This window comes from Argiope bruennichi, chromosome 1, assembly GCF_947563725.1.
Source record: "Argiope bruennichi chromosome 1, qqArgBrue1.1, whole genome shotgun sequence".
In the NCBI taxonomy this organism is placed as follows: Eukaryota; Metazoa; Arthropoda; class Arachnida; order Araneae; family Araneidae; genus Argiope; species Argiope bruennichi.
In genome coordinates, this window is record NC_079151.1 from 101,711,140 (window position 1) to 101,726,817 (window position 15,678).

Consider the following 15,678-nt stretch of genomic DNA (forward strand, 5'->3'; position numbering starts at 1 on the left):
TGAAAAACGTGAATTTTCTAGGTTCAAAGAAATAAGCTGGCAAAAGTTTATCGACATCTGATGCAGCGCATAAAATACGAACAAATAAACATACATTATTATATATTAGATATAATAATTGTACTACGCCTATAACCTTCGCGCAATTGCATGCAATAAGTTAGCAACATTTTATCGCAGTCGGATGAATGGTACGGCAGCGCATAAAGTACGAATAAAGGAAAATTCCTTTTTAAATATTAGATTATATCTCTTAAGTTTCAAATAAACGACTCAATAGGAAGATTTCCAAGTTTTACAATACGCGAATATGCTCGCATTAGAAAACAAAATTCAGTTCCCTCACTCCACACGGAAAGATGTTCAAACCGGTTCAAGGAAGAAGAATGCCCCATGGAAATGGAAGGATCAGGGTTCAACCTTAGGATCTATAGGTCACTTACTTTATATTGTTTTTAGAGATGCAAAGATGCACTTTTGGAAGTGGGGCCATCTCTTGAAAGGACTGAGTAATAATTCGGATATATAAAAATTATCGAATAATCCATTCGAGGTGAATATAAGTTTGTTTCAAAGACAATCTAATTAATTGCATGGCAGTTTCATTCAGTGATTCATTAGTTCCATTATTAGATTTTTAAAAAATTCAGATGTTGCAATAAAAAAAAACAAGACGTCGAGTTAAAAAGTCATAAAATGAAAATATTTAAAAATACGTGAACCATGCAAATTTTCCCCCTAATTAATTACTTCTGAAGTTAAATGTCAGCAGTAATTGTCACAAAAATTTTATTAAAACGTGTTTTAAATTGAAATGAATTTAATGTGGAAAAATAAGCAGAATCTTAATATCTAAGTCATCAGAAATGAACAAAATATAATCTAATGAATCATTACTGCCAATAATGAAAATGATTTAAAAGTCAATTAAATCTTAACACAAAAATTTTTACAGTACTTAAATTGGTATAATTGAAAAGATACTTTTTGAATTTTAAAATAATGCAAAAGTCATTTTTGCAATTATATGTTCGAAAGTTATTACGGAAAAATGACAAAATCTAGCTTAATTTTTTAATTAAGTAAAATTTTTAAAAATCGCTCCGATGTATACAGTTTCACCCCACAATATATATGTGTAACAATTAGTAACTTTATTTTCTAACCGTTAGTTCTGTAGAGTACCAAGATAAGCTCACATATTCATCTTTATAATTAAAAGAGATAATGTTAACATACGTCATGAGTTAACTTAGTCCATTTAATTAAATTTTCAATTACTAGTAAATGTAATAATAAATTTGGGTTAAAATTATTTCGAAATGTATGCCATATTTCTGACAGGTGTCTTTTTACAAATAATGTTAATTAAACAAATTTAGTTAATATAGTTCATTCGTTGATGAAATTTTAGAACAAAATTTGTTATTTTGTCAGAATGATTTATGATCAAATTTCAAATCTTTATTTACTGTTTTGTGTTTCGAAAATGAAAATAATATTTTGAATATTTTAGAAACTTTTTTTAAGTTACAAGCTGTTACTTTTCTTTGTTATAATTACATGGATCAACAACCTTAATTTGGAAAGTTGTAGAAGGTGAAAAAAAAACTAAAACATTACTGAAACGCCAAGTTAACCAAAATTACCTAGAAGATTTTTATAAAAAATATAAGTTTTATCATGAAACATATTGAGCTTTTGATTTAAAACGAGCTAACGGAAGAAACAGCAAATAACCTTTTTAATTGACTAATATTTATAGTATATGCACTAATATATATTATGCATCAAAATATAAAATTTTATCAAATTAGCTAATTTATTAAAACCTTTGTTTTTTCATTTGACATGACAAAGACTAAAGAATAGCTAAACAAAAGAGCTTAAACATTATTTAAATTATTTAAAGCTCAAATGAATCCACAGAAAATTTTAAATTAAATTCTTCATTTAAAATCTTATTATCGGGCTAAAAAGAAAACTGTACAAGAATTTTAACACATTATTAATTAAAGCAATTTTTCTAGTTGGATTAACTCTCAGAAAAGGAGGAAAATGATGTTGTTTGGTAATCAGATCATAAAAAATTGTCTGATTGGGAACGCTATGACTAGATATATTTTTTCATTTATCTATGACATTCTTTGATGAGGCTTCTTTTATGTACGTGATTTTAAATATTTTAGACAATAGCGGATAAAATTTAACTCTAACAATTAAAGAATATAATTTGTTTTTCCTTCAAATAAATCCAAATGTAAATAGTGAGTTTAGTATTTTTTTTTATTTCTGAGAAACACTTTTTAAATTTAATTTCTTAGAATAAAAATTCTAAAGAAAAACTATAAATAAAATTAGGATGAAAAATCTAAATACAACAAACTTTCCAGTTCTTTTCAATCATTATTTTTTTCTGATATAAATATTTGCAAAACATTAAATACAATTAACTTTCTATTATATTCATGTCCATGTGATAACTATTTTTAGACTTGAATGTCTACTTACAGTCAAATTTTTTACTTTTTTTTCTGTTTGATAGCTAAAAGGTACTTTCAGAATTATAAGGAATCGAATTTGAAAAAAAATGATAGGAGAAAAAAATCTATTTCCAAAAAAAGAAAAAATTCTTTTGACGTAATTTTATAAATATTTTTTTTTCAGAGCAATAAAAATAAGCTCTTGCAATTAGAAATAATCATCTTGCATTTAATTACTTTTCGAAGTGAAAAGAGTAAAATTTCATAGACACTGTATGTATTACACTTGAATAATGTCAGCTAACATAGCAAGTAAATATTCCATTTTAAGAAAATTAGTATTTAGGATTAGTCAAAAGATAAAAATCTAAAGGAGAGAGTCAGAAAACAACCATCGTATGCGCTTTACGTTAAAAAAATAAAAACTCTGCGTCGGCCGGGAGTCGAACCCGGGTCAACTGCTTGGAAGGCAGCTATGCTAACCGTTATACCACCGACGCTTCGGAAGATGAATCATTTTTATGCTTCAATAAATATAGAAATTAGATCAAGCATCGTATATGCTTCTTCAGTTTGATATCTGGGAGAAGTTCAGCAGTGAAAACCGTATGCAGCATCAACAAATGTTTTCCCCAATTCGGAAGACGTGAGATAATGCATATGGAAACTTTTATTGGAAAATTCCTAAAATGAGATACCTCCATAATAATCAGTAAATAACCGATTCTAAAAGCACATGGTCAGTAAATAATCAAAAGCTATAAAGAAAAATAATTTTTTTCATATGCCGACATGAGTTAGTTCATGTCTCATGAGAATATATGTCTACATGCGGATTATTATACTTTATTTAGAATGAACTAGTTATTACACTTCAATAAATATAGATATAAGATCAATCGACTTGTACATTGTTCTTCCTTCAAACATACGACAAAATTTCAGCAGGGAACCAAAAACAGGAAGAGCGAATAGGTGAGTGTCAGGCATGCGGTGTTAGTGAAAAACAAGAAATTTACAGGTTTCCTTCACCAAAAATCATTATATGATGAACTTTTTAGCATTAAGTTCTATATGGACTTTTTCTCCCCTCAATGAGCCTCAATGTCATACAAACTGAAGAAAAAAAAATCAATGATTGGAAATGAAAAATAAAGTTTCAAATAGTTGCTTAAAACTGAACTTATTAAAATACCAATACATTTATGGTATTTTGTGTGTTTGAATCTGAGTATAAATCACAAATATTGCTGCCGAATGGTGAACGTATTTTCACAGACTATCATGTCTTTTGTCCAATTTAACTGAGACTTTCTATTTATTTCCATCAGTTTTCATAGCTTTTTTTTATTCGTTGAATGAATGTTTTATACAAAAAACATCGCATAAAACATTTATATTTGTAAACGAGAGAAAAATTGGCATTCTAGCACATCATTTTAATTGAGGAACGGAAGAAATTGCCTGATTCATGAGCAATTATTATCTAAACCAACCTATCTTTCCTAAACATGATTTTTGTTTCATTTCAATGAGAAATACAACTAGAACAGCTGAACATCGCCGGAGGTGAAGAGCATAAACAAATGATCTGTGTGTCATATTATATTGAACTAATGCTGGTTGTTAAAAGTTCGGATTAATTGTTCTGTGTTATAATGTGAAAAAGACATTTTCCCTTGTAAAGACTGACTAGAAGTTTTAAAAATTGTTTTAATAGAAGCAAAAGCGCATACATACATTAAAGGGTGCATGACCAACAAAATAAAAATTTTCTAAATATGGCTTTGTCTTTTATTTTATCTGGAGAGATAAAGTGAATTGAACAATTAAACATGAAGAAAGTACCAACAAATGGATTGTGTATCATACGATATTGAATTAATGTTGGATAATTACAATGGATCTATGTTACAATGCAGAGATATTATTTTTAAATTTTGAATAAAAGTAGAATGAAAATAACTAGATAGAAGTCTTATTATGTATCTTCAATGAAATAAAAAGAAATGAAGGAGCAAGACTTGCTATAAAAATCATTTATTCAAAATATACTAAAAGTGTCTCATAAGTAAATGTAGTTTAATCAAGCAACATAGAAACTGAAAATTCTCAGCTTTATAAGAATACATTGAAGGCCCTGAATTGAACCCTCGAAATTGAGGATCCGATTTCGGAGACTATCTTATCAATGACGTGGGTTTTATTTCACAGCTTTTGTTGTCTTTAACGGAATATAAAAAACCTTGGAAGGCACATAAATACTTCTAGTACTTCAGTTGCAATTTCCAAATGATTTTTTTTAAATATTTTTTCTGCAAAAAATATTCTTGAATCATAGAAGCAAACTGGTTTTTAAGACTTTAGTTCGACAATTAAAATCCAATTATGAATTATTTGTGACTGAATGTAGCTATAAGAATACTCTCTTCATTTCTAAAAGTTTCATTTAGTGCTTTAAAAAAGTTCTGCGTCGGCCGGGAGTCGAACCCGGGTCAACTGCTTGGAAGGCAGCTATGCTAACCGTTATACCACCGACGCTTCAGCAGGAAGGCATTTATTATGCTTCAATAGGTAGGGAAATCAGGTCAAGCATCTTCGTTCAATGCTCTTCATTCAGACGTCCAAGAGGATTTCGGCAGCGAAAACAATGTGCAAGATCAACAAATTTTTTTCTGCATCAGAAAACGTGCGATGATTTCACATTTCTCATCCTTATGAATTCCGACAGTGAAAAAAAACTGATGAAACATTAATTTCATTTGTTTGTAGATGTTATGATTTAATTCTTGGTTAAGGGATTCAAGGATATTACTTTTATTTTCTTGGATGCAGATGTCTCTATCTTTATATGCTTTCATTTAATTGGAAATAGATTGTTGATGGTATCTGTTGCAGTTGAAGAATAGCGTTATTAATAAGAACCTAATAAAAAGAGCAAGTTTTCAGGACAATTGCATTCATTTTTATTATTGCTTTATCTTCACTGAACTATTTCATCATTTTTATGCTTCAGAGTAGTATAATCACGTAACCTTATCTTGGCTTTTGATAATCTAAAACTTTTAAATTTTAACTGATTTTTTGCATAAATTCTTTCCAATCCAGTCTATGCAAATTTTGGACGAAACAAATGCAATATGTTCATTTCTTCCTCTTTTTTCAGCTAAAGAATTTAAATTTTGAATTTAACTTAATGTTGCTTGCGACAAGAGAAATTTATGCCTTTTTTTTTTTTCTACTTTCATTGCATGTATTTGTAAATTAACACTTCTTTAATAGCCGAGTCACTTCTAGTTGAAAATAATTTTCTGTTATATATTTTTCTTTCATAGCCTTATTAATTTTAGAATTGTAGTATAATGTATTAATAATGTTGTTAATAATGTATTGTTAATTCCTGTCCTATTTTAATTCCTGTTAATTCCTGTTTTGCATAGCTCACTGTTGGATGATATCTTAAGATATTGTAATATCATGCTCTAATAGAAAAGAAGATTTCAGAAGATTTAGACAGTCACAGACAGAAAATTTAATCTGCTTCCGAAATTTCATCAATGACACCAAACATGCCAAAAAATTTGAGTATTCGGAATGAAATGAGCTACATCCCACCTATTACCAGGTTGACAAAAAGAAATCGTATAGGTAAAATATTACGTATGGTACGTGCGCATTTTACAATGAAATTTTAGACTTCTTTCTACATCATACTTAAATTATTTTTAGCTTACTTTACTTATAAATAAGTTTTAGCCTTTTATAATCTATGAAATTATTTTGGATAACACTACATAGTCAAAATTTATAATCTGAGTTTAACCTTAAAATCATAATCGTCGAAACTTTTTCCAAATTTTGGACTTTGTTTTTCCATTTTGAAATGCTTTAAAATACAGAAAAAAAACAAAACATGGCGTCAAAAGGGAGTCGAACCAGGGTCAATTGTTTGGAATATAGCTTTGCTAACCATTATACCACAGACACTACGATGGGCGACTAATGCGAACGATACTTCAATAGACCTGAAAATAAAGCCAACTTCGTGCGCGTAATTCTAATACCAGAGGAAAGCTCAACAGTGAAAACAGAGTGCATAATCATTTATTCTTTCCAGAAGACAAGAGTCGCTATTGAAAGACGATAAAATTACAGGTTACTTGCACTAAGAAAAACTTTGTGATGATCTTTTTAGCATGATGTTCTTTATCGACATATTTTTTTCTTTGTTTCTCAGCAATATGATGAAAAATGTTAAATAATTGCTTAGAATGGAAAATAGAGAATTTCCATTTTTAGCTATTGGTCGTTTAAAATTAGTGTATAAAACTTTTGGAAATACAGTTAATTTTTATATTTGTTATTTAATTTTTAACAGCTTTCAACAATGCTGCAAGAAGATGACTCGTATTTTTTAATGAAGAGAGCCGTTTTGAATGATGCAAAAGAAACTGAAAACAAGCAATTCGACCAAATTTAGGCCAATTGTTGACAAGAAGTAGACACAAAATATATATTTTATTTACATTACATTGGTTGGTACATGATGTGGTACATTAATTGCATTCAATTTATTATTATTAAGCAGAAGAAAATGAATCTAAATTCGCTATATGGCTGGCTACATGGAAGGGATTATTTGAAATAATTTCCTTCTTGTCCAAGTTAATTTTCCGGTCTTTCATTTTATTTCATCAAGAATTCAAATGATTCTCAGAATTCAGGGAATGTGTTATTTATTTATTTCAAAATCTGAATAATAATGAAGACAATGAACTCATCTGTCTTATATTATCAAACTAGATAATTAAACTGATCGAGCTCTTTGGATTTGATATCAAGTATAAAACGCAAATATTACTTTCCCTACAACAAAGGCTGAAAGATCACACAAATTTTATGGATACACTTATAACGGTCTAATGATGTCCGCTAACATAGCAAAGGTAGTGCTCATTTTTTGCGAACTGAAAACTTTGGATAATCCACATCTATATTTTATTATATAATAGATGAGCTAATCAATTAATAACTTTCCTACTTGCTACCTATTTAATAAAAGCAGAAACAAACGAGGAAAAAAACCTGAGTCGGTCGGGTCAACTGCTTGGAAGGCAGCTATGCTAACCGTTATACCACCGACGCTTCACAAGAGGTGCAATTATTACATTTCATTTGATAGAGAAATCAGCTCAAGCATCTTCGTTCATTGATCTTCTTTCAAGTTTTCGAAAGAAGTTCGGCACTGAAAACAGAATGCAGGAAGAACAGGTGATTATTCCGCTTCGGAAAGCGTGAGTTGCTGTTGAAAAATGAGTAAATTACAGGTTTCTTCCAGTAAAGAAATATTATATGAAGAACCTTTTTTGCATTAAATTTCGAGTAGCTTTATTCTCTCAGTGCTTTGCAAACTGAAGCTAGAAATAAAATATTTACTACGATGAAATGCGAATAATTGTTTAAAACTGAACTATGTAAAATATCAAAGAGTAAGGATGATACTTTGTGTATTTGGCATCTAGTAAAACATCGCAAATTTTGCTAAAAGGAGTTGACCGTTTCTTTCCAAATTCTTTTGCGTAATTTTTCGAACAGTTGTCGGAATTTTCATTCATTCTTTCATCTAATCATGTCAACGCAAGTAGAATTGCAAATAATTTTTGTATTTATAAATACGAGAAAATAAAATCGAATATGCCGGTGTATTTAGTCATTTTTAAATCACTACTGGTAATAGTTCTTTATACGAACATTTATACGAATACACCTCAAGTATTCTGTGGGTTCTAAATTGAATCAGAGGGACAACACATTACGGAATAGAAGACGTCAGTTAATGAGTTTTTAAAAAGTTATAACAGTTAAAAGATGCATGATTAAGTATTTAATCAATAGTTTTTCCCTTTACTTGATTTGGTATAAATTAAAGAACTGTATATCATACTGTATTGAATAAAAATTACCGGCGTCCTGGCATAGGGGTAGCACCTCTTGCCCAGGATCTGGGCATACCGGGTTCGAATCCCGGTTCAGGCATGGTTATTCTTCATCTGTGTTCTATCTGTGAGGTGTGTGAATGTGCCCCCCTGTAAAAAGGGGTTATGCGAGCGAATGTGTGGGTGTCATCTTCATATGAGCTAGAAGTCAGACTTCTGACCTCGGGTGTTCAGGGGTCTTTACCCTCAGAAGCTACTGCACCCTCTTTCCGTGGTAACACGGACACTATATCATCATTGAATAAATGCTGGTTGTAAATAATTAGTATCATAAATTAAATTAGTTCTGTGTTGTGCAACAAAAATGCCTGCGAGGAAATTCGAAATGAAAGTAACGAAATGGCTATTTTTAAAACTATATTTAATGAACGGAAAACAAAAAGTAAATAAAGAAAAGAACCTGCTCAAAAATTAATTATTCTAATAATATCAAAACTGCATATAAGTATTGAAGGATGTGTAACATTATACTTTATCGCGACATGAATGATGATTAACTTTTGGTATTTTTAAGAACGAGAGATCAGGATTAGATCCTCAAATTTGAGTATTATGGTGGCATAAAAACCAAGCATTTGATAGCATTTGTATTCTTTAAGGAATTAAAATAAATCATTAGAAATTTGCATAAATGTTCCTAATGCGCCCGTTGCAATTTTTAAATGATTTTTTTTTAAAGTATTTCTACTCCGAAATATTTTTCATCCGACTGAAAGGCATATTTTTTACTTTCTCGTATACGTAGTATAATAAAAGAATAGTAATCGTCAAAAAATTTGATCTCGAGAATTTGATGAATCTTCAAAAACTCATTTTTGGAAATTGGCGGTAGGTCTGTGATAAAGATAACTCAAAAACGCTTTAAGCTAGGTGGTTGAAATGTTTTATACGGTCTTTACACAAAAATTTGCAGATTTCTATCAAATTTTGAGCAAGATCTGTTCGGAAGAAGTCCAGCTGTTCGAATATAAGTTAATACTACAAAACGAAGAGAACCAGATAGATAAAATTCGGTACATATATTCAACCTCTATAGTATAGACACCTGTAAAATTTTGAGCCAAATCCCACTACTGTTTGACCCCTATCTGTCTTTGCTTTCAGAAACAAGTAAATTCAATAATTCAAAAACTCAATGATCCAGATATATCAAATTTGATATTGGATTTTGTCACTACAAATGGGGTTTTGTGTCATATTTTTGTTTCAATCGGTTGAAAGAAACATGTCTAAAACACAAAATAGATTTTTGGACACTATTAACACATGCCAGGTATTAATCGCCAAATAACTCACTAAGGAAGATCCGATAGATTAAATAAAAATGCTAAATTCGCGCCAGATATAAATATTTTCCAATTATTGCACGCCAATGCCAAGTAAGGCGTTCTCTGGCATGACAAGTTTATTAGAGAATATGCGAGAAGATTTTAGGGAGACCACATTCGCTGATTTAAAGAATATGTTTTTAAATTGTATAAAAATATTTTTGTACAATTTTAAAATACTAATTAGTATCTTATTTTTTTAAGAATTTAATTTAAACAACTAAAACCGTCACTATTTACGTTTGCATGAAGTATTTCTGACTGAAAAATACTATATGAAGTCAAAGAGGATAATTTTTCACTGATTAATTTCTCATTTAGAAAAGAAAACCGAAACTGTATCGGCCGGATGATGAATGCAGTTCGTCCTTACAATTTCCCGTGTATTTCTCCTTTAAAACCTCGCACCTTCGGCGATTAGCTATTTTAAGAGTAAAGCTATTTAAGAGTTAGCTATTGTGCATTTATCAGGGCCGGGATAACCTGGTTGGTAGAGCGTTGGATTCGCGTCCCTTAGGTTGCGAGTTCCAACCCCGCCGGCTGAAGATTACCCGCGTGCTTAGTGGCTGACGCGCGTATAAATCTGTCGTGGACACGAAGTCCTCCATGTCAAGAGTAATACCACTGGGGGTACTCTATCAGGGGTGATCGTTCGCTGATTCAGGTCTAAATTACGATCTCTGAATGAGTGAATGCGTGAATGAAGTCCGCGCCGTTAAAAGGGATGTGACGTGTGTGTAGCTAAGTCGTTCTCTTGGCCCTAGATGGCACTACTATAAAAATAAAAGACGCTCCCCCACCGGCTTAAAATTGCTGCCTTCGTAACAGCGGGCTTGTCTACTTCAAGTCCCATAAGAAAGAAGAAGAAGAGTAAATTGATCAATGCAATTCCGAAAAGTGTCGCTTTTCCGTTTTCAGCTACATTGTTGGAAACAATGAGTGAAACTTGCACAAACCAGCAAAAAGTATTGTAAAATTACTAATTTTTATATGGGAATATTACAAAATCGAACTTGCATTCAAATTTTTATTTAACACTAACCACTTTTTGGCGACCAGCTAATTAGCTTTGTAATTTTTTTTACTAAATTTCAGTTAAAGCAATCATGCGCATCTTGATGTTCATGATTCTCTCATGAAATAACAAATATTTTCAAGCATCAAATCGTGCCTGACATTGAAGTCGCGTTATTTTTATAGGTTTGCATCTGTTCTTTTAATCGAGTATCATGTCGATTATATGCCATTCTAGTACCATTAGCAACGTACATACGTGAGTAATCTACTTAAAATCGCATGTTATCTTTTTAAGTTAATGTAATTTCGTTTTCTAATTCTTCATACAAATTGTGCAGGTAATAAGCCGAATTGTTTTCCTTTGTTCTCCATAATAAAAGAAAATCATTGGGTAAATTCTTTATGAAGTAATAACAACAGAAATTTTTGCAATGAAAGTTGTAATCAAATGCTAATTCACAAATGCAATGGCATTCTAAATCAAATGAAATTTGAATTTAATCGCATGAATGAAATGCTATGAGAATTATTCCAAAAATTTAAAGAAATTGCCAAAAAAAACTTGAAAAATGTTACACAATAACTGAATTGGTGTTATTAAAAAACATTGAAGATTAAAATTGGTGTTATTAAATTTAAAAATAATTTGAAAATCAGTTTTGTGGAATAATAGTTTTGGAAGTTGTAGCGGATAAATGCCGATGTCTAGTTCAGTTTTTAATTAATTTTAATTCTAACTAAAATTTCAAAAAATCATTCCAAATTTCCTATTCCAGTTCTTATGATCAAATCTGTGAGAAATTTGCTAGTTTCAAGTCAAACAATATGAACTGTAGTGAGCCAATTTACACAGCCTTCTTTATTAGTGGTTCAAGTTGGGATAACATTAGAGTTAATGTTTGAATCCAAGGCGTCATCTGTTTTCAACTCATTCATAAAGCACTTTATCGAAAGTAAGAAAGAGGAAATAATTCAAGTAATGATTAAAAACCACTTAATTATTAAATAACTTTCAATTTATAATTGAAAAAATTGTAAATTCGAACATCATTTCTAAGATAATAATATTCAACTGTGTCTTAAATGAGGATAAATTCAACAAAACTATTGGTCAGATCACTTGGTCACTTCGAAAATTTTGTACTGCATCGTGAGAAGTGTAGTCATACATTTTTTTTCTTTCAATTTAAACAAAAGAGGTCGAAAAGATGCTCTCAGGATGAATTTTTGAAAAAAAATTATCTATTAATTATAATTTTGAACTTTTGCATAAAGTAGACTGAAAGAAAAAACAACTTTGAAACAAAACATAACAGTTAAAAGCAAACGTATTTTGGAAATTGGAAGTAAAATGCTTTTTTTTTTTTGCTTATAAAAAGATAAAACAAAAAGAAAACTTTTAGCTGAGCACTTTATTAAATGATTGTTCAAGTTCATTGCAGATAACTTTAAAAATATTTTATCTAGTTTCTGAACTGAGAAGTAAGCTGTATTTCTATCTTTTCTTTAAATACTGGAGATCTTTTGATAAATAACATGAAATTTTAAATTTTTTTACACATTTGGAAACATAAAATCAAATAAATCTTTTCATATGATCTGGTAACTTATTCGGCAATTCGAAAACTGCAGAACCTGTTGAGAGATTGTTATATCAAATTTAAATTTTTTAAAATTATGCATTTTATTTCAATTTAGGAGATTTTTCGTAAGAACATTTTATCAAAATTTTTAATTTGAGAAAGCAGAATTTAAAAATGTAAACATATCATTAAAATACAAACCATGCAAAAATAAATATCAATATTAATTCTCCAAAGGATGAATAAAAAACAAGGTTAAAAATGGTTAGAAATTAAAACTATAGAACAAAAGTATTCGACATTTCAGCAAATATTGCCTTTTAAATGTTTTTACTTATCTTAAAATTTTCATTTGTGTGATTCTCTCTTGACTAATTTCTATGGTGTTTAAAAAAATTATGTCTGTATATTGAATGAATCATCGAAGAATTTTCGTAAAAAAAGCTTCAGGTTTTCGTTTTTTTTTTTTCAACTATATTTTTATGATTCACTAATTCAACCACGAAGGGGGAGGAAAACATTATTAGTTTAAAAATATCTTCTTTTTTTTTTTTTTTTTTTCCATTACGCATAATATCACGCCTAAGAAATTATCACAAACTATGATAATAAACCAGAAATACCCATCCGTGATACCTATCATAAAACAAGAAAAGCAGAAAAAACTCATATTTCACTTTTTGCGTACTCCCGTATGATTCTTGATTGAACACTTACTGCAGATCATGACTTTTGGTCTTGGTGATGATTCACCTACTGCGTTTCATCACGCACAAAAAATGCACAACCACTTTAAGAGCAGGTGTTATGCATCTTGCGGTTCAAAAGGTCCGATTATACCAAACTTCTTTTGATAATGCGTCTTAAATGAATTAGATTACTGTTTATGAATTTGAAATGCCCTAAGATTGGAAGTGCATGAGTTAAAGATATTTTCCTCAGATATATTAGATGTAGAATGACTGGAATAGTATATATAAACATAAGAAAATAAATTCTTCATTATTTTCTACTTTTTATTACTTATGATTCAAACATTAATCTTAATTCATAATGATTAATTTACTTAAATATGCTATTCTTTTACCCATTAATAATGTGAATGCAAATCATGCAGTAGAAAATCAACGGCCTAAAATAAATTTCTATCTTATTATTGAAATTATACACTTATTGTGCATGATTTCTTATTCAAAGTTCAGCCAATTATATCCTTTTGGACAGCAAACAGCAACATTGTAACATTTGGATGTTACAATGTTGCTTTTGAAGCAACATTTGAATAATATTAATAATGTTGGGAAAACAATATATATTAAAATACTAACTGCCTTCGATGACTAAGTCTTCATTCAACATATTAATACTATTAATTTAGTAATGTCTATTAATTTTCTAAAAAAGAAAGTGCTTTTTTAGATTATACAAAATAAATATAAAGGATCTTTATTAATACGCTATGCTTATATTGCGCATTTGTGTTCTAAAATACTTTGCTGAGGAATCGTGAACAAATTGCACAGATTTAATTGGAATGAAGCACAAATACAATTATATCTATTAAGAATTATATATATATATATATATATATATATATATATATATATATATATATATATATATATATATATATATATTCTAATGCATTTTAGCAGAAGAAGAAGGGCAAGATATAAATGTAGGCATCAGAATAATCCTCAGCAAAAAGATTTAATAAAAGCATTTAATATTATTTCACATTTGTAATGACCTTCTTATTATTATATTCTATTAAATAAAAACATGTATTATTCAATCGATGCTGTTTACAAAAATCAGGGTATTTTAGAAGTTATATACATATAAAAACAATATATAAATAAAATCTAATATAAAGAAAAGAAAATAAATAAAAAGAAAACGAAGTCCTAAAACCAATTTTCATTACAATTATACATTATCGTTATGATCTTTTAATATACTGTTTACAGGGTGAAATCCATTGTTTATGCCCAGCTCTTATTTTTGCTGTTGTTAGTCGTAGACATGTACTTCCAATTAAAAAAAGATTTTCAAATGATATATATATTCACGTTAAAGTATTTTTGAAAATAAAAATAACATTAAAAAATTAAAAATATCTAAATTTTTACCCGATCCCTCATTTTCTATAAGCATATTTAATATAAGTTTACAAGTATCCTGATTAATATAACACTAAAATTTTAGTTTCTGTGGGACTAAAATTAATCGAGACATTTTATCTTAAAGACTGAACTGATTGAAAATAGGTACTATTTATCTATATCTATCTATCTCTCTCTCTCTCTCTCTCTCTCTCTCTCTGTGTGTGTGTGTGTGTGTGTGTGTGTGTGTGTCTATACATATTAACTATTTGAACTTAAATAGTTAATTAACACATTGAAAAAGAAAAATACTTAGAGGGAACAGAACAAATGGAAGCAGAAGGACAAGTAGGGCTTTAAAACGGATGCTAATCGAAATTATGCAAATTAAAATAATATTACAACCACATATAAACCGAGGGAGCTTACATTTTAAGATAAAATAGTTCTATCACTTTTTTCTCGACTAAATTTTTTGCATTAATTCCGTTTATAATTTAATATTCACATTAAATATAAGTTTGTTACAAACTTTTATTTATATGAACTTACGTGACAGTGTATCATATAAAAAGTTAGACTTTGTAATTTTTATGAAACTGATTTTTTTTCTGTCAAGAATAAAATGAATGCTTACCTCACGTGAAAGCTGTTTCTGTTTCTGTTTACTACAGACGGTTGTGAAAATAAAGATCGATAAAGATAATGTATATACTTTGTATGCGAAAAATTAAAAGTCAATATTGCTAGATATGAGCCGATAGCATTTGTTAACATTAATCTAAGATTTCGAACAAAACAATTATAAAAAGCAAATTTTCTTCCCTAAGTACTTGTCGTAAAAAAGACTTTCACATGCCCTTTTGTGTTGTTTAGAAACTTGTCAATGTTGCGCATCACGCATGGCTGCCTGAGATTCGGAAGCACGCATCCTTTCACAACATACCTCTTCGCTAGATTTGGTTTCTTTCACTCATTTTCTTAAAGTTTCCTGTAATTACTACATTTTGAAATGTACTACAATAATGGTTCTCCAAAGACAAAAAAGAACTTAAATTTAAAATAACATTTGAATATATTTTAAATGTATGGTAAATTTGTGCATCAAAAACACTCTTATTTGCATTATCTCCGCCGATAATCTTCAAGCTTTCCCTTTTGAAGAA

At 29.3% G+C, this 15,678-nt stretch overlaps 2 non-coding genes across 2 annotated transcripts; both read right to left on the bottom strand.

Annotated features, from left to right (window-relative positions):
* Positions 1-2,911: 2,911 nt before the first annotated feature.
* Positions 2,912-2,983, bottom strand: Trnag-ucc (transfer RNA glycine (anticodon UCC)). The gene has a single exon. It is a non-coding gene; the product is annotated as a tRNA-Gly (tRNA).
* A 1,969-nt stretch (positions 2,984-4,952) lies between these two features.
* Trnag-ucc (transfer RNA glycine (anticodon UCC)) lies at positions 4,953-5,024 on the bottom strand. The gene has a single exon. It is a non-coding gene; the product is annotated as a tRNA-Gly (tRNA).
* Positions 5,025-15,678: the final 10,654 nt, after the last annotated feature.